At 41.5% G+C, this 22,727-nt stretch overlaps 1 long non-coding RNA gene across 1 annotated transcript in view; it reads left to right on the top strand.

The window, feature by feature from the left end:
- LOC136831331 (uncharacterized) overlaps positions 1–22,727 on the top strand; it is a 68,816-nt gene that overhangs the window by 1,360 nt on the left and 44,729 nt on the right. Inside the window, exon 2 of the long non-coding RNA XR_010850844.1 lies at positions 5,302–5,538. This is a non-coding gene — a long non-coding RNA (uncharacterized lncRNA). The remainder of the gene's footprint in view (positions 1–5,301; positions 5,539–22,727) is intronic.

The following is a 22,727-nucleotide window of genomic DNA, read 5'->3' as shown; positions in this document are numbered from 1 at the left end:
CACATAACCTAAACCCCCTCGACTTGGGATCACCTTGGCATGGTGAGGGGGCTCTTGAACCCCAGGAGTTTGTTCCCGGGTTTGAGTCCAAGAGCCCCATACATTATATATTCCTTTGGATTAATTTTTGTGGAATTTTCTACTTTTGGTAAAATTTATTGGACCTGACAAAGAGGAAAAGATATCATAGCTGGGACTCGGTTTACATTCGAAGCTTAATAGTGGGAACTGTGGTAGGACCATCAACTACCCAATAATGTTTGGACCTGAGGGATATCAGATTGATAGCTCAAGGGCTGGGCCATGGATTCCAGGGGGCTCTGGTTCTGGGCATAGGACTCTGCGTTCTAACCAGTTTGCTCATATGATTAGGGTGGGGATGATTGTATTCGTGTAATACTCCGTCGTAGGAAGCGGGTTTGGCTTACACTTGGGCCACTCTAATCTTGTTGTGCCATCCCCTCTGGGGTAGGGTAGGGACACGGACATTTGGGAGTCGGTTCTCATTTGTGCCATTGGTGGAAGAATAAACTCCATGAAAGTGACCATAAGGATTTGAGTACCCCAGGGCCCTTTGATGATGATTTGGCGCAGTTGACGACCTCTGACAAGGCCTCGAGATGAATGACAACTCTTGGCATGAACCTGACCATGGATGTGGAATGCTTCAGTGGTGGTACTACCTTTCGAAGCTAGTCGTCAGAAATTGAAAAATTGCTAAAGCGGGAACACACTGGATAATTCAAAAGTATTACATGTAGAGCACATTCTCTTGGAATGTAACTACAAAACTCTCCCTGTTTTGTTTGCCTGTTATGGTAAAATAATAGAATTGAGAAGGAACTTTGATGAAATTGAAGGAAAATGGGGAGCATGGGTAACTTTTGAAAAACATGAAGCTGCACTTAAAGCCAGCAGCAATATTATTGTAAAAATTTGTAAATCAGATGTCAAAGGAGCACTGTCTGACAAGACCCCTAAAATGATCTCAATGGGTACAAGTGGCTCAGCCAAATTTGGAGGCCAGTGCCACTCTTGAAAGACCTCCCAAACCTCCAGTGTGGTGGGTAGTATCTGCTAGGGAGGAAAATTACAATTACTAGAAATTTAGCAGATAATCTAAAAAAGAGGTTGGGGGTATTGATATGGGTAACATCTCAAGGTTTGGTAAAGGCAGTGCCCTTATTCATGCTAAATCAAAAGACCCAATCATATATGTTGACATTGAAGAGGTTTGAGAAAGGTGACATAATAAAAGAAATTAGACCACTTGAATTTCAGTTATGGAAGAGGAGTAGTATTTGATAGAGACCTTTGTGAATTGACAAAGGTGAAATATTATACATTAGTCCAACCACTGTATGGAAGGTAAGAAAAATTCCAAAGGCAAATATGGTCATTTCAACATTTGAGGACTCTGACGCACCATCTTATGTCAGTTTTGGAAATGAAACGGTCAAAGTTAAACAATTTTTATCAAAACCTCTGCAGTGCTATAACTGTTTTCAATTTGGTTACCCATCCGGATTCTGCAAAAACAAAATTTGTAATAATTGCTCTGCCCCTAAACATGGTTCTTGTTCAAAACAACCTAAATGTGTAAATTGCGAACTGGATCATACTCCTCATAAAAATTGCAAACAATATATATGTGAGGCAGCAGCTGTATGTAAAGCTAATGCTGAACATAAAAGCATTAGTTATGCAAAAAAATTAATTGTTCAGACAAAGCCCTATAAAAACTCATGCCAACAATGAAGCACCTCTACCAGCTGTAAAAGTGAGAGCTGAGACTAAGACCCGTTCATCTGGTCTAGGTGCTCAACTTGCTAGGGTTGAAGCACCCCTCTTTTAGGAAGACTTGCCTACTCATACAGTAGAATCATCTCCAATTGATGAGAACTTCCTCTTTCTCAAGCAACAAGAAGCCCTTCTCAAAGAAATGGAACAAGAACAAACAAGGTCCAAAGAGTAAGAAATCCTTCATCCTCTACTTCACCTGCTCAAAATATAGTGGTTTCCAAACCCAATAAAAAGTGTAACAAGAGTGAGGCCAACAATGAGGATGCCTCTGTCTCAGTAACAGCCAAGGAATCAAGTTCCTTGGATAATAAGAAAATGGTAGTTGAAGTCCACTCTGCTCTGTATCAGAAAGCTAGTAAAAAAACATAATTGAGCCAATCATAATCCACATATCTGAAGACAATTTAAAGAAACTCCTTTAAAGGCCCATAAGGAAAATATATAAATCAAAGAGATAGTATAGATTATAGTGGAATTGCCCTTGGCAGATAAATTCAACCTGGACATTTTACATTGGAAATGTACGAGACTAAGGACTTGTTCAGAAATTCTAAAAGTATTACTGCATGAGCATAATCCAGGGGTTGTATGTCTCCAAGAAACTAAACTAGGGGATGCAGTATGCAATCCGGGTCTAAACTATGAGATGTATAAGATGAGCCCTGCTGATGGGGACCATGTCCATGGAGGTGTTGCAATAATTATTGCTAAAACATTGCAACATTTTATTGTCCCCTGAACACGCAACTTCAAGTATTGCTGGCCGGGCTATTTTGACCGAAATCACAATCTACTCTCTCTACCTTCCTCTGAGATGTATATTTACTGTTAGTGACATTCAAGGTTTAATTAATCAACTTCCTCCTCCTTTTTTACTACTTGGTGTTTTTAATTCTCACAATCCACTTTGGGGTGGTAATTTTTTAGACACGGAGGGTAGGATCAATGATGACATTGTTAATAATAATGATCTTACACTTTTTAATGATGGTAATGGTACTATGACATCAAAATACATGCGATTCATATGCTATAGACTTAAGTATTTGCTCCTCTTCTCTCCATCTGGGTTTTACCTGGTCTGTAGATGAATTTCTACATGAGTGATCACTTTCCTATTTATCTGAAGTTTGTGAGAAATGTCTCCTCTAATTATCTTGTTAAATGGAAGGAGAAGGAAGCAGATTGGGTCAGATTTCAGGAAGGTATTAACCTATCCCATGAATTTGAGTCCTTCAAGTCCCATATAAAGGCTTATGAGTACTTTGCCTCTGAAATATTGAATAGGGCTGAAAACTCAGTACCTAAGGCCAAAGGGAAACCACACAGGCCTGCTGTTCCATGGTGGGATGAAACCTGTGGTAATTTAAGGTAAATTACTAGGAAATTTTACAGGTGTTATAAATCCAGTCAGTATGCAACACCAAAATCTATTTACCAACGAGCTATGTCAAAACAGAAAATACTTTTAAAAAGTAAAAAGAGAATCCTGGTTTTCTTTTTATATAAATGGCATAAATTCTAAGACCCCATCCAGGTTAATCTGGAAAAAGATAGGAAAAATAAGTGGCAAATACATTCCATCACCAACGCCTTGTCTGAAAATCAATGGAGACCTTGTCACTAAGCCTGATGAAGTTGCTGAAAAACTGGGTGAGCACTTCTCTGAAGTATCGAGTTCTAGGAACTATTCAACTCTGTTCCAGAATATTAGGAATTCAGCCTTTCCCTTAATTTAAATTCTAGAAATGGTGACTTTTATAATGCCAAGTTAACTTTAAGGGATGCGCTATCATCATCTGAATCGACACTCCCTAAGAATGATCACATTCTTTATAGCATGCTCAAAAATCTTCTAGATTCAGCTTCATCTTATCTTCTTAAAATCTTGAACAAAATATGGGAAACTAGTATTCTTCCCCCTTCTGGAAGATTGCAGCTGTTGTCCCCATCAAGAAATCATTGAAAGATCCACATCTTCCTACAAGCTATTGGCCAATATCTCGTACAAGTTGTGTGTGCAAATTGTTTGAGAAAATGGTGAATTCTAGACTATTGTGGCACCTAGAGAAAAATGGTTTATCATCATCTGTCCAATTTGGCTTTAGGAGAAATCATTCCACTCTAGAGCCACTGCTAAGACTGTCATCCCAAATTCAGCAAGGTTTCTCAAAAGGCAGCCAGACTATTGGAGTCGTCTTCAATCTCAAAAAAGACTATGACACTACTTGGCGTTTTGGTATTATTAAGCGGCTTCATGACGTGAATGCAAGGTAATATGCTAAATTTCCTCAGCTCATTTCTAAGTGATATGTATATTAAAGTTAGAATTGGAAATACCTTGTCTAATGCTTTTGAGCTGGAGGAAGGCATCTCACAAGGCAGTGTATTGGGTGTCACCTTATTTGCTGTGGCCATAAACAGCATTGTTGAATGTCTCACCTCCAGTAAAGGCATCTTTGTCTGTAGATTGCTTTGCTATATGTCACTAGTTGTGATGCAATTGCAGCTTGTAATTTCTTGCAAAAGTCAGTTAATGCACCACATCATTCATCAGGTAGGTACAATACATGATGCAGCACATACAAGTAATTTTTTTTAGTTTGTACATTCTTTATAATATGTACTAATTTTTTGCAACAGTAAAATCTTTAGCTACTGAACAACTTGTTGTACCTATATTAGCCCCATTGCAGAGTTTATTGAGGTTTATAGGGTGTCTAGGTAATTTTTTAAAGTGGTTATTCAACTCTGGTAACTTTTTTACTTATAGGGTGTCTAGGTAATTTTTTAAAGTGGTTATTCAACTCTGGTAACTTTTTTACTAACATTGTGTATCTTGAAATGAATAGATGATGTACGATAGGAGTATATATCATTACAGTATGAGACTCATTATTCTTGGCTTAATCCCTAGTCAGGTTGCTGTTTTTAATGTGCCTTTTCCAGTGTTTTTGTGTTGTTCTGGCCATTCCTTTGCCTCTCATGTCCTCTCTAAAGCATTCTTCTCTTAGACTTTCCTGTATGTCTTACCACTTACATTTCCGTGACCTCTCCTGCAACATGTAGCTCACCCTCCTCTTCAGGTGTGTAAACCATCTTTATCTAAACTCTTGGACTTTCTGTGACACTTCAATGACTTTCACTGATATCCTGATCCGTTCATTTCTTATCCTCTCTCTCCTCATCACCACTAATCCATCTGAGCATCCTTATTTCAGCCATGCCTAATATATTTTGTTCTGTTTTTTCAATGGTGCCATGTGTTGCCCATAAAACATAGCAGTTCTTACCACCACCTTACCTTTCAGCTCAATAGGGACTCTTGTCACAGGGTATACCTGATTCTTGCATCCAATTATTCAATGGCTGGAATTATTTTGGGTGAATTGTTCAATATTATGCCAAATTTCACCTTCCTCTTGTTTGCCTTAAGGAAAATTGTGTTCTACCTCAATCTTTGCATTGTCCCAATTGCAATTTTTCCTTAAATTACAGGGAAGAATGGCACTTACGGTATTGTAGGACTACAGAGCAATGTGTGAAGACGAAAAAAAGAAGTTACTGATTTCGAAGTTACCTTCTTGAAGGGTTCTCACCTTTCACCATGATCATTAATTTTTGTTCGTGAACCACTAGTTAACCCTCCATAGTCTGATGCCCACCAGCCTTGAAAATTTAGGAAAGAACCAGTCTGAAGATGTCGTCCTACTGATAGTTCTTATTTGGATTATGGTAAGTTTATTGAATGTTTTCAAACTAATACCATACACTAGGGCCAGTGCCAGGTGCCTTAGGTTAGGTTAGGTTGTAACCTTATTATTCACATACAATGCCCTAGGTTAGGTTAGGTGAATGGAATGGAATTGAATATGAAATTTAGGCTTGAAAAGGATATTTGCTCATACTGTATATCAAAGTTAATGGAAAAAGCGTGTTGGTCTTCTCCCCTTCTGGCCAACAATAAAAAGTACAAGATGATCAGGCAAAGCATTGAACATTGGCCATCAGGATTCCAACAAAACCGTAGGGTAGAAATTGTATTATTTCGCCTGAGAATTGGCAATACTTGATTGACCCACATATTCCTTTTAGAGGAATATGTCTGTATACAGTGTGACTCTCCTCTTACTGTAGAACACCTTGTTACATTGCCGTAGGTATGCTGCAGCACAGCAAAGACATGGGTTACTGGGCAGGGATATAGCAGAACTGCTTGGTCCTGATGTAGTTGATATTAACATACAGTTGACCCCCAGTATTCGCGGGGGATGCATACCACTACCCCCGGCAAATAGCTAAAATCCGCGAATACTTAACTCCCTCCAAAAACTCTTATAACAGCTTACAGTATTTTGATCATTCAGAACACGAAAAAAACGTCTTTCTCAACTTTCCTGTAGGTTTCTCTGTCCCTCCATCTAAGGTGTCCATGTAGGTTCAGGGTTGATTCCAGGTCATAAAGGACTTTTCCCCCCCTTCTTCATTAACCAGCAAGTCTTCAGTTCCAGATTCCCATTCTCATGCAGTTTTGATACATCTGGATTTGCGTGGTTTAGGTGTTGCGGCCTCTTTGCTCTCAGGAGTGGGCGTTGTCCGCCCAGGTGTTGCGTCATCATCATTGGGTGGTGCAGGGTTTGCGCAACCTACTTTGGTGCCTCCAGTATGTTCGCTATCGATTCGTCAGGTGTCTGTCTCGCGCACCCAGGTGTGGCAAGTTCCGGGTTTTCGAGTTCAGCGTTTGCTAGGGATCGGCCTGTCTATTTTCCTGTTACAGCTCAGTCAGACCAGTCCAACAAGGATTGTTCATTTGAAGAAGAGGATCGAGTACCGGTTATTAGTTTTCATTCAGCTAATGAGAATGAGTATAAGTGGATGGTGGACTTCATCCATATTCTTAATCCTCAGTCCAAGGCTTCAGAGGAGTCTACACTACTGAATTAAGCGATGTTTGAGTCGCTATATGCGATGGAACCGGTAGTTGCTCAATCATCAAAGAATCTGGTCTGGTTTGGCTGTGCCGGCCGGCACTGAAGGAGGCAGACGTAGGTTAGTGGCTTTGATAGAGTCGAGTAAGCAGGATTCAACCTTGCTTCCTATTCGGGAGGGGGTTTTTTACAAGGTAGCGGGTAACTTTTCTGCAGGTGTCAAGGTTCCTCTCAACGTATCTGTTGAGGCTCTTCTCTCTCGGGTTCCTTTGTCAAATTGTCTGGTCTCAGTTTCATCTAGGGAGGTTTGTATCCTGGAGGACACCTTTCACAGCCAGTCGGAGGCCTTGTCCCACTCTTTGTGGATGTGGTCTGGGTTGATAGGGTTTTCTCAAACAAGATGGAGATACTCCCTCCAATCCTGTACTGCCTGACACCTCATCACTTCGGTTTCAATGGGGCTGGCATACCAGGTTAACATTTCGTCTAACTGTACAACGTTCTTTGGCAAGAAGAGGAGGGACTTCTTTTTAAGCTTCCGCTGCACTATACGGACATTCGAAGAGGGTTCTGTTGAGGGCGCCCTTTGCCGTCTGCAACAGTCTCTTAGGGAGAAGGATATCTCCTCCATGGTCAATATCGTGTAGCCGTTGTCCGCAGTAGCATCACAGCAGGCTATGATGAGTGTGGCTGCTCAGGGTTAAGGTATGTGGCCAATATAACGAACTTGTTGCTTCTAACTAATGTCTCCAGTGTCGACAATTATGCATTGTCAAGGATACAAAATGTTGAAGTAGAGGTGTTCCTGTCCAATAGGGAACAGCCGGTACTCACTTGGAAAATCTCTCTCTCTCTCTCTCTCTCTCTCTCTCTCTCTCTCTCTCTCTCTCTCTCTCTCTCTCTCTCTCTCTCTCTCTCTCTCTCTCTCTGACTCTTGTTGTCTCCATATGCTTTTCTCTTCAGGTATGTCTCAGGAATCGCTGGGACTTCCACATCGAGAGTGCAGGTTTATAAGTCTGGAGCGATTCTTGCTTGTTGGATCTTCTGTGATATTCGGAAGTAGTGCATCTGACATTCGGAAGTTCTATCCTCTCCCCTCTTCCCGACATTCATCTGTACTCAGATGCCCCATATCAAGGTTGGGGAGAGCAACCTTGGAGGAATCCAGGCTTTGGGCATATGGAGCGATCGGTAACTTCAGGTAACTCATTTGACAAGATTTTCCTGTAAGCATTGGTAACGCTGACATTTAATTACCCACTTAGTGGGTAAAAGTTATGGGGATGTAGTTCGGGCTGGTAGGTGACAGGGCTTATTCAGGTGTTCAGGTAGTATTACAATGTTAGTTTTATTATGAAAACTTCATATATGAGGAACGTAAGACTCAAAAGAATAGGCAACAAGCCAGTTGGTCTCAATGAAATTAGACTCCTGTTGCTTGTTCCTAGTTGTCAAGGTAAAAACAACCCAATCTCCCCCTAGAGCTGGGGGAACGACAGAGCTCCCTCCCACACAAAGCCATTCCCTTTCTTTGTCGCTGTCCAGTGCACACGACTCTTTGACAGCTCTTTGTTGTATTGGTGGCAATCTTACTCTTAGATATTAGTGGATTTTTCTCCATTATTATGGAGGATTTATCCAGTCATAGCAGTGCAGCTTCATCAGTTTCAACGAACACAAGACACTATACTTCTTGCAGCAAACAACCAAGTGTTAAACTTGTTTTTGACGGTCATACTGTCTGTTCTAATTGTATGGGGTATGACTGCTTTGAGATTAGCTGTGATCAGTGTAGGGATTGGTCTGATTTGCAAAGTCAGGAGTACATGTCTTACATTCAGTCAGGGCGTAGTAGTAAGCGTAAGATTAGAGGTAAGCATGTGGCTTCAGATGTGCGAGTTTTTCTGAGTTACCAGATCTTGTAGTGTCACCAGATCAGTGTGAGAAGGTAGATGATTTGGTTAAACCCATTACTTCATCTGACTCTGAAGTAGGCCGAACACTGAGGTCAGGTGTATCTTTCAACAGTTAGAGCTCTGTCCTTGGTAACTATAGAGATCATGTAGATAGTAAGATCAAGGATTTAGGGATTTGGCTAATCATGTTTATTCCGGCTCCCCCAGCCCTGTTTTGGTTTTGCATGTAAGCAATCCCGTTGCAACACAGTCTGTTCATTCAGAACCACACCATTCCACAGGTAGTGGGAGTATCTCGACTGGAGTGCATAGCAGGACTGTGGTTACTAGAGTCTCCCCTTCCCCTGATATTCATCTAGATGCGGATAGTGATGTAGATCTTGAAGGCGATCGGGAAGATCTTTGTAGGCCTAGGGTCGGGAGTTTGTTACTGGGACTACCTTTCAGGCCTCATGATTGTGTATATTATGGGATGGGTGAGTTCTTAGACCTGTAGTGGAAATTATCACCTATGCAGATTTTTGGATTCCGTGGGGTTAAGTCAGGGTCTGGCTCATCTTGTCATATGCTAGATGGTTGGGGAAATTATCCACCTCGTCCAATTATTCTTTATTCTGAGTCAGGGGATAGCTTGACTAGTGTGGGTAATAATCTTAATGCTGGTTCTAGTTTTGGGAAGGTTAAAGAGAACGAATCACATCCAGGCGTTAGGTTTTCGCCTGATGTGAAGAATAGTGTTGCTATTGGTAGGGAGCGGAAGGATGTTTTTGACAAAGTCGTCTTCTATAGAATCCCTTCATGCTCTGGCTAGTAGAGTGAGGTCTTAGTTTGGGTTGCAGCAGACCAAGTCATCCTTACAGCCTTCAGTGGCTACTACTTCGTTAGTTGGGATGGAGGAATCTCAGTAGATTGTTTCTGACGGAGAAGTGGATGATCAGGACTCAGTTCCTACCTTACCTAATATTGCGGAGATTGCTGAGAATTTTTCCAGCAAGACTTGTGATTCTGGGGATGGAGAAACAACCTTAGTGGGAATGTATAGGGGCATGCAGGAGTTTATGGAACTTTCCCCTGAAGCTAAAGATGTTTCAGTTCAGGCTAAACGGTGTTCTTCAGGTCAGGCATCCAGGTTTGTTAGGGGAATGTCAGAGGAAGCATCACCTTTCCTTCCACAGTGGAACCTTCATGAGATTGTTGAAATGACAGGGGACATTGCTAATGATAGGGCTATTGCCAAGGTTTTAGAAGGTAAACCGGCTATTCCCATCTCTGCTTTGATATCCAGGAAGAAATATTTTAGTTTCAGGTTCCTCATGTTCAGTTCAGACCTTAAACGAGATTATGGCTAATGTTTTATCCACTTCTGGTAAGTCTCTGAAGGCTTTGGAATTTCAGTGGATGATTGTTCAAAGTTGGAGGGGTCCTTGGGTACCATGACAGAGATAGTTAATTCTTTAGTTTGGGTCTGGTCAGCAAACAATGCCCATGTCTCAGTTCCTGGTCTTATTGATGACAACCTTTCACTGTACCATCAGTTGGTGAATAGTTTTAATACCGCCCCAAAACAACTTATGTCAGAGATGTTTAACCTTAAGTTTTTTCTTGTGGCTAAGCATAAGGACTTAAATTTAGGACACGCCCCTCCCACTCTTTCAGACCTAAACAAGGAGAATCGTAGAGCATTGCCCTTCTTTGGGGGTGGGGGTGGTCTTTTTGATGAGGCAGTTCTTGAAAAAGCCCTAGAGGATTCTAATCTTGAGGTCAAAAGGAGGCATGATCAAGCATTGCCTTCTCATGATGTAGTTAAGCAGAGAAGACTAAGCCTACCATTGTCATTCACCAGCCTTCCAGTTCTCAAAGCCCCGAACTTCAGATAAGACAAAGCGGGTTTTGCAGGACCAGCCTGTTGGCCTTTGTAAGAAATTTAGAGGAGGAAATTCTCAGGGTTTAGGTGTTGGTAGGGGTAATTCTTCGGCTTCGTCTAGTGGGCAGCGGTCTCCTTCGCTTGGTAGGGAGCAAAATTTTGGGAAATAGGGGCCACCTCCTTTGCGGGGAGCATTAGGGGGCCAGTTAGGACAGTGTTGGAGAGTTTGGGAATCCGTAGGAGTGGAACAATGGGTCATCCAAGTCCTAAAGGAACAGTATATGGTTCCCTAGGAGTCCATTCCTCCTCTGTCAAATACCCCTGTCCGATTCGACAGTTATTCTCCATTTTCAACCAAAGATTTTGTTGGGAAGGGAGAGTATGGCAGTTTCGGGTGATATGCTTTGGCCTCTCCACAGCCCCCTAAGTATTTTCTTGGTTGATGGCTCCAGTGTCAGGCCTCCCTCACTCTCGAGGCATTCGAATACTCAGGTACTTGGACAACTGGCTAATTCTTGTGAGCAGCCTGAGAGAGGTTCTCCATGCGAAGGAGATAGTTCTGTCTGTTCTCAGTTAGGTTTAACAATCAATCTCGACAAGTCGGATCTCATTCCGAAGCAAGAAGCTATATATTTAGGAATGAGGATTCAGACTATAATTTTGAAAGCTTTTCCAACACAGAGATGAATAGATACAATTCAAACCTGCAGAGACGAGTTTTTGGGTCAGGAAAGTCCCCTGGTATTTCTGTGGCTTTGCCTGTGTGTATTTGACTTCATTGATAGCACTAGTTCCCTTGGGGAGACGTCAGATTCGGGGACTTCAATATATGCTTCACAGAAAATGGCAAGGAGAAGACCAGATGGTCAGAATTCCATGGGACTTGGAAATATGGGAGAGTCTTCAATGGTGGGCGATGAATTATAATCTTCTTCAAGGAGTCCCTCTGAAATCAAATTTCCCAGATCTAATGTTGTCATGTGACCCCTTGGATCAGGGCTGGGGAACAGTAGTAGGGAGGTCTTTCGTGACAGGGAGATGGACAAAGGAGTATCAACAAGAGGATCAACAAAAGTCCATCAATTGGCAAGAGCTGAAGGCAATCCAGCTAGGTCTTCACCACTTTCACCGACAGTGCAGCTCTGGTGTGGTGGCCGTCTTCTCAGACAATTGCATGGCAATATCATACCTGAAGAAAGAAAGCAGCACCAAATTGCAGGCTCTAAATCAACATGCTCACGAGATCCTTCATTGGACCTGAAGTCCATCAGGTCACACTGCTTCCTCAGTTTGTGATGGGGCGCAAGAATGTAGTTGCAGATGCTCTCAGCAGATCAGATCAGATTATCAGCACAGAGTGGACACTAGCACAAGAGATGGTAGACCACCTGGTTCACCTTTGGCCAGCAACTGTAGATGTTTTTGCCACAGCTCTCAATTATCGCCTTCCAGTTTATTTCAGCCCACATCAAGATCCTATAGCGGCGGGAGTGGATGCTATGCTCCAGAACTGGTCGCACCTGGAGGTGTACACTTACCCTCCAGTTCCCATTCTGCAACAAGTTTTGAACAAGATAAGAGTGTCATCTCAATACAGGGTCACACTCATAGCTCCTTGGTGGCCCCAGAAGAATTGGTGGATAGATCTCTGGGTGATGTCAGCAGAAGTTTGTGAGACAGGACCTCTTGAGGCAGCCCCATTGGCAAAAATTCCCTCAGCTCCGAAGTGGTTCGTCTAGTTGCTTGGAGACTATCCAGCGTTTTGCTCAAGCAGGGGCCATATCAGCACAGGTGGCCCTACAAATCTCCAGGGCTAGAGGAAATACCACAAATGTAAACTAACAACATCAGTGGAAAGTATATTGCACTTGGTGTAGGAATAATAGGCACACAGTATCAGTCCCCACATTGTCAAAGGTAGCAGATTTTCTGCTTTATTTGCGACATGAAGTTTTCAGTCTCTACTATTAAGGGTTACAAAGTGATGTTAGCATCTGTTTTTAGATTCTCGTATAAGGATGTGTTCAAGGATCCTCTGCTCTCTGATCATCTTCGCTTATTCAACGTAGAAGTCCCTAGGAGATCTTTTCACCAACTGCAGTGGGACTTAGATGAGGTTTTGGCAGCTTTACTGGCACCATCTTATGAACCTCTTGGATCAGCTGATCTAAGTCTGACAAAGAAAGCCCTTTCCCTTTTGGCACTGTCTACAGCAAAAAGACTTGGTGAGCTTCATGCTCTTTCATCGTTTGTGGCAATGAAGGGAGAAGATTTGGTAGTTTCATATTTGCCAGAATTTAGAGCAAAAACTGAGGCAGAATACAGACCTCTTCCAAAAGGATATATTATCGATTCATTAGCTGCATTTGTCAGTGGTCAAGAGCCAGACAGGTTTTTATGTCCAGTCAGGGCATTAAGGTACTACAGTACTTGGACAGGGTTAAATCAGTAGAGCAGAGACCTAGATCTCTATTTGTATCATTAAGAAACAATTCACAACCACTTTTTAAGAATGGCCTATCCTTATGGCTGAGGGAGGTAATTTCAGAGCCTCAGTCAAGTAGGCAGAATAAACCACCTTCTTCTAGGGGACAAAGGTCCACATATTATTAGGGGCTATTCTGCTTCCATGTTATTTTGGTCTGTTGCAATACAGTCAGTTTTAAATGCTGCTACATAGAGATCCATGGAGATCAAATAGTGTTTTTGCTAGTCATTACTTAAGAGATGTACAGTATGTATATGATTCTGTAAGATCGCTTGGTCCCATGTTGCTGCTGGCGGTTTGATATCTTAACCTAACCATTCACTCTCTCCCTGTTCCCCCTCAAAGTAGGTTCCTTCACGTGGTGAGGGGGTAAGGGGCCCTGGCTTTTCTTCTTTGTTCTTACGAAGAATAAGAGCCCGGGCCCTGACGGATCACCTACAAACCTTTCGATTCAAATGGCGTGGATATTTTCACTTTCGTACAAATTTCTTGGACCTGGTAAATAGGAAAAGGTATCATAGCTGGGTTTGGGTTTATATCCGAAGCTAAATAGTGAGAACCGTGGCAGGACCATCAACTGCCCGATAATGTTCGGACCAGAGTTTTCAGGCGGAACTATTCTACGGGACTCGACCACGGATTCCAGGGGGGTCTAGTTCTGGGAATAGGACTCTCGGCATTCTGTCCGGTTTGCCCATAATGTGATTAGGGTGGGGATGATTGTATTCTAGTAATGCTCTGTCCTATCAAGCGGGTTGGCTTACACTTGAGCCACTCTAATCATAATGTGCCATCCCCTTTGGGGTAGGGTAGGGATGCGGACATTTGGGAGTCGGTTCTCACTTTGCCATTAGTGGAGGAATGAACTCCATGAAAGGCTGATGATATCTTTTTAAGATTTTCAGTTTTTTTTTTTTTTTTTTTTTTTTCTCCCCAATACTTTTATCTTTATGGACGTTATAAATAAGGATATAAGTACCCCTGGACCCTGTGATAACCAATCGGCACAGACAAAGACCTCTGCAACCTCGTCTCGGAATACGCATACGGAAAACTCAAATAAACATTCCAGTGTAATAACACTGAAACCCTATGCTCCAGTACGGAGCAAAGGGAAATTTAATGGAAATGGTGATTGTGAAATTGGACCAGGAATATATGAACAGTCGTATGACAAATATTTGACCTTTAGCCTGGAAGAACCAAATTGTGACATTTTCAATGTATACAGGGATATTTTAAAGTGTTGTGGCCGAGAGCCTAAGATTAGTCCCGAAGGTAAAGGAAAGCTGACGGTTGAATCTACCTCAGCTAAAGAAAGTGAAAATCTAAAATCATTATCTCGCCTTGGAGGAGTCAAAGTGGAATGTGCCGTACATGCTTATTGGAACCACTCCAAGGGTATGATATTTGCCCCACAGCTCATGACATATTCTTAGGAAAAGTTAGTGGAAGAATTGAAAGATCAAGGAGTAATAAAAATAGAAAGAATGAAGAAAAAAGTAAATGGAGCCCTAGTCCCACTTCCCAACTTGATAATCACTTTTAATTCCACTCGATTGCCTAATATAGTAAAGGCAGCCTGGTTACGCTTCAAGGTCAAACAATACATCCCAAGGCCGAGGAGATGCTTTCATTGCCAGGAATTTGGACACATGTTAGGGTCATGCAGGCAGAAACTGCAAGGCAAACCTGCCATTTGTGTCAAGTGCAGCGAACCAGAGCATGGCATGTAACAAGCATGCCAGGTGTGTACATTGTGGAGAGAATCACCCTTCATCTTCAATAAATTGTGATGTATACATCATGGAATAAAAGGAGATTCAATCATTAAGGGTAACTGAACAACTTACATTTAGAGAGGCAAGAGAGAGAGTATTAAACTTATATGTTAGACCAGGAATATCCTTTGCCAGTGTAGCCGCCAACCGGAGAAAGAATATAAATGGTACAAAGACCAATCTAAACAAAACACCAGTGATGACTCGTAACCGAGCCTCTTCGAAGGCTGTGCCAGGGATGGCTGGCACTTCTGCCTCTTCGGAGGCTGTGCCAGTGATGGCTGGCACTTCTGCCTCTTTGGAGGCTGTGCCAGTGACTGCTGGCACTTTTACCTCTTCGGAGGCTGCGCCAGTGGTTTCTGGCGTTCCTGCCTCCTTGGAGGCTGCGCCAGTGATTGCCGGCGGTTCGGCCTCTTCGGAGGCTGCGCCAGTGGTTGCTGACGCCCCCGCCTCTTTGGAGGCTGCGCCAGTCATTGCTGGCGCTCCCGACTCATCGGAGGCAGTGCTGGATGTAGCTGGCACTGCTGATCTTCACACCCCTCCTCAGGAGACATCAGCTTTGTCTGGTGTCCCTGAAACCGACAACCCCTAAAAAGGAAGGCTGCTACAAACAATCAGTCTCCTTCTAGAAAAAGGAGCAAGGTAGCAAGCTGAAAGCGCTTAAAAGAGGCTCCAATATTACAGCCTCTAAAGGAAAATAAAATTCATTAACTTTCTCCAGTGGAACTGTCAGGGATTGAGAGCAAAGTGGGAAGAATTGAGACTGCTCATATCAGAAGTGTCTCCTGTTTGTATAGCTCTGCAGGAGACCATGATTGGTAACATGTGCCCCAGCCCACGAGAGTATACATCTTATTACTCCACCTATAATTTAAATATGGGAAGTCATGGTGGTGTCATTTTGTATATTGGAAATGATACCCCACAAAATCCTATTAATATCCAGTCAGCTTTGCAAGTAATAGGTGTACATATCCATCTACAAAGAAAATATACAGTATGCTCTCTCTGTCTACCACCAAATGAAGTCTTCCCAATCAATGAATTTAAATCTCTTATCCAACAGTTACCACGTCCCTTTATTATTTTGGGAGATATGAATTGCAGAAGCCCTCTTTGGGGTGATATTGTCATCAATTGAAGAGGAAGATGCCTAAGTTCCATCATAGAAGGTGAAAATGTGGGGATCCTCAACTCTGGGGAGTCTACACATTTTCACGTTCAAACAGGCACGCTATCGGCAATTGATCTATCTATATGTAGTGATGACTGCCTTATAGATTTTAATTGGAGAGTTATAAATGATAGATTCACCAGTGACCATTTCCCAATAATGGTGAGTTCAGCATCAAGTCCTCCATCTTCCAGGCTACCTAGATGGAATACAAAAAAAGCTGATTGGGCAACATTCCAGGAGCAAAGCTCAATAGGTGACTCTGCTGATGACTTTCCCAGCGTAGATGATGCGCTTGAATTTTTAAGTACAATATTGTTCTCGGCTGGTCTTCAGTCCATACCCAGGACATCAGGCGTATTTATCCGCCGACCGGTTCCTGGTGGACTCAGAAATGTCAGGAAACTCATAGAACTATGAGGTCTGCATACACAAGATACCGTAGACAAAAATGTGAGTATTACTGTGTAGAATTTCGAAAAGCAAGAGCTCATTTTCGTTTGGAAATCAAAAAAGCACGAAAAGAATCTTGGACAATATTTCTTCAATAAATTCGAAAACTCCTCTAACACTAGTTTGGAAGAGTTAGAAAAATAGCAGGCAAGTTTACTCCCTGTCAACCTCCAGTTATCAAGATCAATGGTTGTGAGGTAGCAGACCCCCAGGTAGTTGCAAATGAGTTTGCTAATCATTTTGCTAATGTTGCAAAGAAAAACGATGACCAACCATACTCGGCTCAAAGGCAGCAGATGGAACAAGTTGAAATAGATTTTAATACGTTGAGACGTGAGAAATACAATGATCCGTTTACGATGAGGGAATTTCTATCGGCCCTAAATAAATGTAATGAATCAGCTCCTGGACTGGATGACATAATGTATTCAATGATTAAGCAAACCCCTGAAAATACCAGACAATTCATATTGAGCCTTATTAACAGAATTTACAGGGAGCGTATCTTCCCTAAGATCTGGGAGATGTTAAAATTATTGCCGTTTGCGAAACCTGGAAAAGACTCGTTTAAAGTAGAAAATTATCGTCCAATTGCACTATCATCATGTTTGTGCAAGATCATGGAAAAAATGGTAAACACACGCTTGATGTGGTACTTAGAACGGGTAAATATCTGTCCCCAGCACAGCGTGGCTTCCAAGCATGCACTCCACAACTGATGTTCTACTTCGAATGGAGTCTTCAATATGTGAAGCTTTTGCCAACAAGCAACATCACATCACGGTCTTCTTTGATTTGGAGAAGGCTTATGATACAACATGGAGATATGGCATTTTGAGGATCCTTCATGAATGTAACCTGAGAAGCAATTTGCCCCTCTTCATTAAGGCTCTTATTAAAAATAGGCTATTTCAGGTCCTGGTTGGAGCAACAATGTCAGAAGTATTCAGTCAAGAAGAAGGAGTACCACAAGGAAGTGTTTTAAGCGTAACATTGTTTGCCTTGGCAATCAATGGGGTTTCCAAAATAATTCCCTCAGATATAACATATACCCTTTTTGTTGACGACCTTTCAATCTCCTTTGCAGCTTCAAGGATGGCAGTGGCTGAACGTCGCCTTCAGCTCTGCATCGACAATATAGTGAAGTGGGCTGAGGTTAATGGTTTTAAATTTTCTACTAGTAAAACGGTAACTATGCACTTTGTCGCATAAGAGGATTTCATCCTGATCCAGATCTATTTATTCATAGGCAAAGAATTCCATGTGTAGGTGAAACGAGGTTCCTTGGGTTGATTTTCGATAGTAAGCTGACCTGGATACCAAATCTGAAGTATATTAAGACCAAATGCTTGAAAGCGATGAATTTGCTGAAAGTTCTGTCTCATACTGTGTGGGGTGCAGACAGAACTCAGATGTTGAGATTGTATAAAGCCCTGGTCTTTTCAAAATTAGCGTATGGATGTGAAGTTTACACGTCTGCAAAGCCCAATAGCCTTAAAATGCTCAACTTGATTCATCATGGTGGGGTACGGTTGTGTACAGGAGCATTTAAATCATCTCCCATTGAGAGCATGTTGGTAGATGCTGGTGAGGTGCCACTGGATCTTCATTACAAGCGTCAGCTGGTTCGGAGCTGGTATAGATTCCAGAGGCTACCTAAGTCTTTGACCAGCATATGTATGAGAAGGGAAAGGCATTGGCATTATTATGAAAATCATCCCAAGCAACCGCATCTGTTTGCTTTTAGAGTAAACTTGATTCTCAGGGAATTAAATATGCCTAGGGTGAAAATTCTACCAGTAAAGTATTCTGTTATTCCCCCCTGGAAATTTCCAGAGGTAGAATTCTGCAAGTATTTTAATTTCACCAGGTCAGAATTGTCATGTGAGGCCATGCGGTCAATATTTTTAGAACATTCGATGGAACATGGCACCTACACACCAATCTTCATGGATGGCTCAAAGTCTGATGCTGGCGTCGGCTTTGGTGTAGCCTTCCCTGATATAGAGAGGAGTGGAAGGTTATCATCCGTTGCCTCAATTTTTACTGCCGAGATAAATGCAATTTTAAAAGCTTTAAAGGAGATTTTAATTCATAATGGAAACAATTTTATTATATATAGTGATTCAAAAGTGTACTTCAGGCACTGGAATCTTTTAATCCTTTAAACCCCTGATTTTAGAAGTATTAGAATGGTTGTTTTTATTGAAAAGAAGAGAGAAAGAAGTTAAGTTCTGTTGGGTGCCTTCCCATGTTGGGGTGGATGGGAACGAAAAAGCAGACCAACTAGCGAAATCAGCGGTCAACTCTCCAGAACCCACAAGAGCCTACTACCATATCGGGATGTATATCCTGTAGTAGGACAAACAATAAAAAAGCGTTGGCAGTCCCAGTGGGAGAATATTTTAACAAATAGAAAAATGCGTAGCATTGCATCATCTGTGTCTCCTTGGTCATATCCCCATATGCCAAGGAGACAGGAGACAATGCTATGCAGGTTGAGGATTGGACATACAAGACTCACTCATGAGTTCTTGATGTCCCGTGAGAATCCTCCAATTTGTGAAGACTGTGCTGTACCCTGAGTGTGGGACATTTGTTGGTTGAATGTCCCACACTTAGGAATTTGAGACAAAGGTTCCTGTCTTGGGGACAAGATGAAGTTGATAATTTTAATCTTGCTACAATCCTTGGAAAGGATTGTAACACTCAACAATTGTATCCCTTATGTTGGAGGCGGGCCTTCTGAAGAAAATTTAGCTTGTATATAGAATATATGAAGAAATTTATTTATATACGTATCATTTAGATACTTTTATATGAAATTTATTTTAAACCTATTTCTTTTTATTCAAATATTTATATGCATACCTTTTAGATATTTTTATATGGAATTTTTTTTTAACACTTTTTTTTATAAATTTAAATATTTATATACATAACTTTTAGATATTTTTATATGAAATTTATTTTAAACTTAATTTTTATATTTAAATTTGTTTCGGCATCAATAACCTAGATGTTATGACACCAGATTTAATAAACAAATCAATCAATCAATCTCTCCCTGTTCCTTGTACCTAAAATAATAGAGGTATGTATGATCAGGTGAGTTTGGCTCGTGTGTAAGATTAGAGACATGAAAGCTGTGTGAGTGAATCTCTCTCATCATCCCACTTGTATGCTGATGTACAACGTATAAGAGGTTGCATGAATGGGATGTCAGTGAATGGAGGTCTGATACTTGGCAATACCTGACGGAGAGAGAGGAGGTTTTATGTCTGTGTTTGGAAGTCTGATACTTGCCAGTTCACATGACATATCAGTCATTGCCACTTGCCTTAACTCTAAGTCTGGGAGATTGAGCTTCCGGAGTCTGTTAGGAGGGGGCATGAGAGAGTGGTTGTCTGACCTGGTATGGAGCTTAATAGGCCACCTTAGGCAGACGAGACTCACATAATGACTAACTGACAAACTGCCACATTTTCTTTTTCTGCAACATTGCAAGCCTGCATTGTCAGTTTTAGTCAGTCACTTTTAAGATACATCTGAATCTTAAGGTTATAATTACACAAAAGGCCTGTTTTGAGTGCCATTACTATGCTCTTTTATGGCTACTAACTCTGCTGTGGATTTAACCAAACATTGGGATCTGTAAGTCTTTTACTCCTCCTCCTATTAATTTTCCCCTTCCCCTCTTCCACTTAAATTGACGACCTTGGCATGGCATTGGATTACTGAATTCACTGCTCTTTTAACTTAAAGGGTGGAGTTGGATGGCATGCCGCTCCACTCGTAAAACTAGAGTACCTGATGTGGTCGAGTGAGGGGAAATTTTTGTCAAGCTGTGCCCTCAGTTCTGGGTCCTAACTCGACGGACTGACGACCCTTAAGGCACTGTGGGTATGGTGTATATCCAGGTGAGAATCCCAGGGCAGTCACCACTTTTGGTGACTTTGTTGCTCCTCCCCCAGTTAGGCCTTCCTGGTGAGAGGGACCTCATCCTGGATGAAATTTATATTTTTAGTTTCATGGCGAACATAGCAAACCTCCCTACGACTTCTGGCACGGATATGGAATGTTCTAAACTCGTTTCAACTCCCTCTTTGGGAGTGGAAGTTGGTCAAGGTTTCTAACCTTAGAAGCTGACCAAAGAATATGAGCACTGAAGTTGGAAAATTATTTACTGAGCAGACATTCTACAACTGAAATGGCGTTCAGACAGATAAAAGGCTTCAAGATGAATGACAAACTCTTGGCATGAACCTGACCATGGATGTGGAATGATCCAATTGGTGGTACTACTTCTCAGGTAGTTATCACAAATTGAAAATTTGCCAATGTGGGAACACACTGGGTAATTTGAAAGTACTACATGTAGAGCACAATCCTTTGGAATGTGACTATGAAACACACACTGATTCATTTGCTAGTTATGGTAAAATAATAGAGATAAGAATGAGCTTTGATGAAAATGAAGGAAAACGGGAAGCATGGGTAACTTCTGAAAAACATGAAGCCGCACTTAAAGCCAGCAGCAATATTAATAATATAAAAATATGTAAATCGACTGTCAAAGGAGCACTGTCTGACAAGACCCCTAAAAACATGGATGTATATAGGCCATCTCAACGGGTACAAGTGGCTCAGCCAAATTTGGATCACAATGCCACTCTTGAAAGAACTCCCAAACCTCCAATGTGGTTGGTAGTATCTTCTAGGGAGGAAAATTTGTTACTATAAATTTAGCAGATACCTCCAAAAAAAAAAGGTTGGGGGTATTGAAATGGGTAACATCTCAAGGTTTGGTGAAGGCAGAGTCCTTATTCACATCAAATCAAAGACCCAGTCATATATGCTGACATTAAAGTAGTTCGAGAAAGATGACATGATAAAAGAAATTAGACCACACATGAATATCAGTTATGGAAGAGGAGTAGTTTTTGATAGAGACCTTTGTGAATTGACGGCAAGTGAAATAATAGAAATTAGTCCAACCTCTCTATGGAAAGTAAGAAAAATTCCAAAGGCAAATATGGTAATTTTAACTTTCGGTGACTGATGTACCATCTTATGTCAGTTTTGGAAATGAAAGGGTCAAAGTTAAACCATTTTTATCAAAACCTTTGCAGTGCTATAACTGTTTTCAATTCGGTCATCCATCAAGATTCTGCAAAAACAAAATTTGTAATAATTGCTCTGCCCCTGAACATGGTCCTTGTTCAAAACAACCAAAATGTATTATTTGCGAACTGGATCATAACCCCATCCAATAAAATTGAAGCCAATATGACTATGAAGAAGCAGCTGTATGTAAAGCTAATGCTGAACATATACTGTAAGCATTAGTTATGCAAAAAAATTATTTGGTCAGACAAAGACCTATGCTATGGTTCTGAATTCCATAGGCCCCATAAGAACTTGAGCCAACAATGTAGGACCTTTACCTGCTGTAAAAGTAAGAACTCCTGAGACTAAGACCCATTCATCTGGCCTAGGTGCTCAGCCTGCTTGGGTTGAAGCACACCTCTTTAAGGAAGATGTGCCTACTTAAGCAGTAGAATCATCTCCAGTTGATGAGTCTTTCCCCCCGACTCTCCCATCTCTGCTACAAGAAACCCTTCCCAAAGAAATGGAACAAGAACAGAGTTAAGTTCCAAAGAGAGTAAGAAGTCCTTCATCCTCTCCTCCACCTGCTCAAAGTATGGAGATTTCCAAACCCCATAAAATGTGTAACAAGAGTGAGGCCAACAGTGAGGATGCTTCTGCCTCAGTAACAGCCAAGGAATCAAGTTCCTTGGATAAGAAAATAGTAGTTGAAGTCCACTCTGCCCCATAACAAAAAGCTAATAAAAAACAAAATGGAGTTAATCATGAGCCACTTATTTCAAGACAATCTCAAGAAACTCCTATAAAGTCCCATAAGGAAAATAAATAAAATAGTATGGAGTACAGTGGAATTGCCCTTGGCAGATCCTAGGACTAAAAATATCAGTCTGGACATTTTACAGTGGAATTGTAAGGGACTAAGGGCTCAGTCAGAAATTCTAAAAGTGTTATTGCATGAGCATATCCAGGGGTTGTATGTCTCCAAGAAACTAAATTAGGGGATGCAGCATACAATCCTGGACTAAACTAGGAGATCTATAAGATGAGCCCCACTGATGGTGACTGTGCCCATGGAAGTGTTGCAATAATTATTGCTAATTATACATTGCAATATATTGTTCCCCTGAAAACACAGCTTCAAGCAATTGCTATCTGGGCTACTTTTGACCGTGAAATCACAATCTGCCCTCTTTACCTTCTCCAGAGATGTA

This window comes from Macrobrachium rosenbergii, chromosome 48, assembly GCF_040412425.1.
Source record: "Macrobrachium rosenbergii isolate ZJJX-2024 chromosome 48, ASM4041242v1, whole genome shotgun sequence".
NCBI classification, from domain to species: Eukaryota; Metazoa; Arthropoda; class Malacostraca; order Decapoda; family Palaemonidae; genus Macrobrachium; species Macrobrachium rosenbergii.
This window is presented reverse-complemented; position numbering and strand designations above follow the sequence as displayed.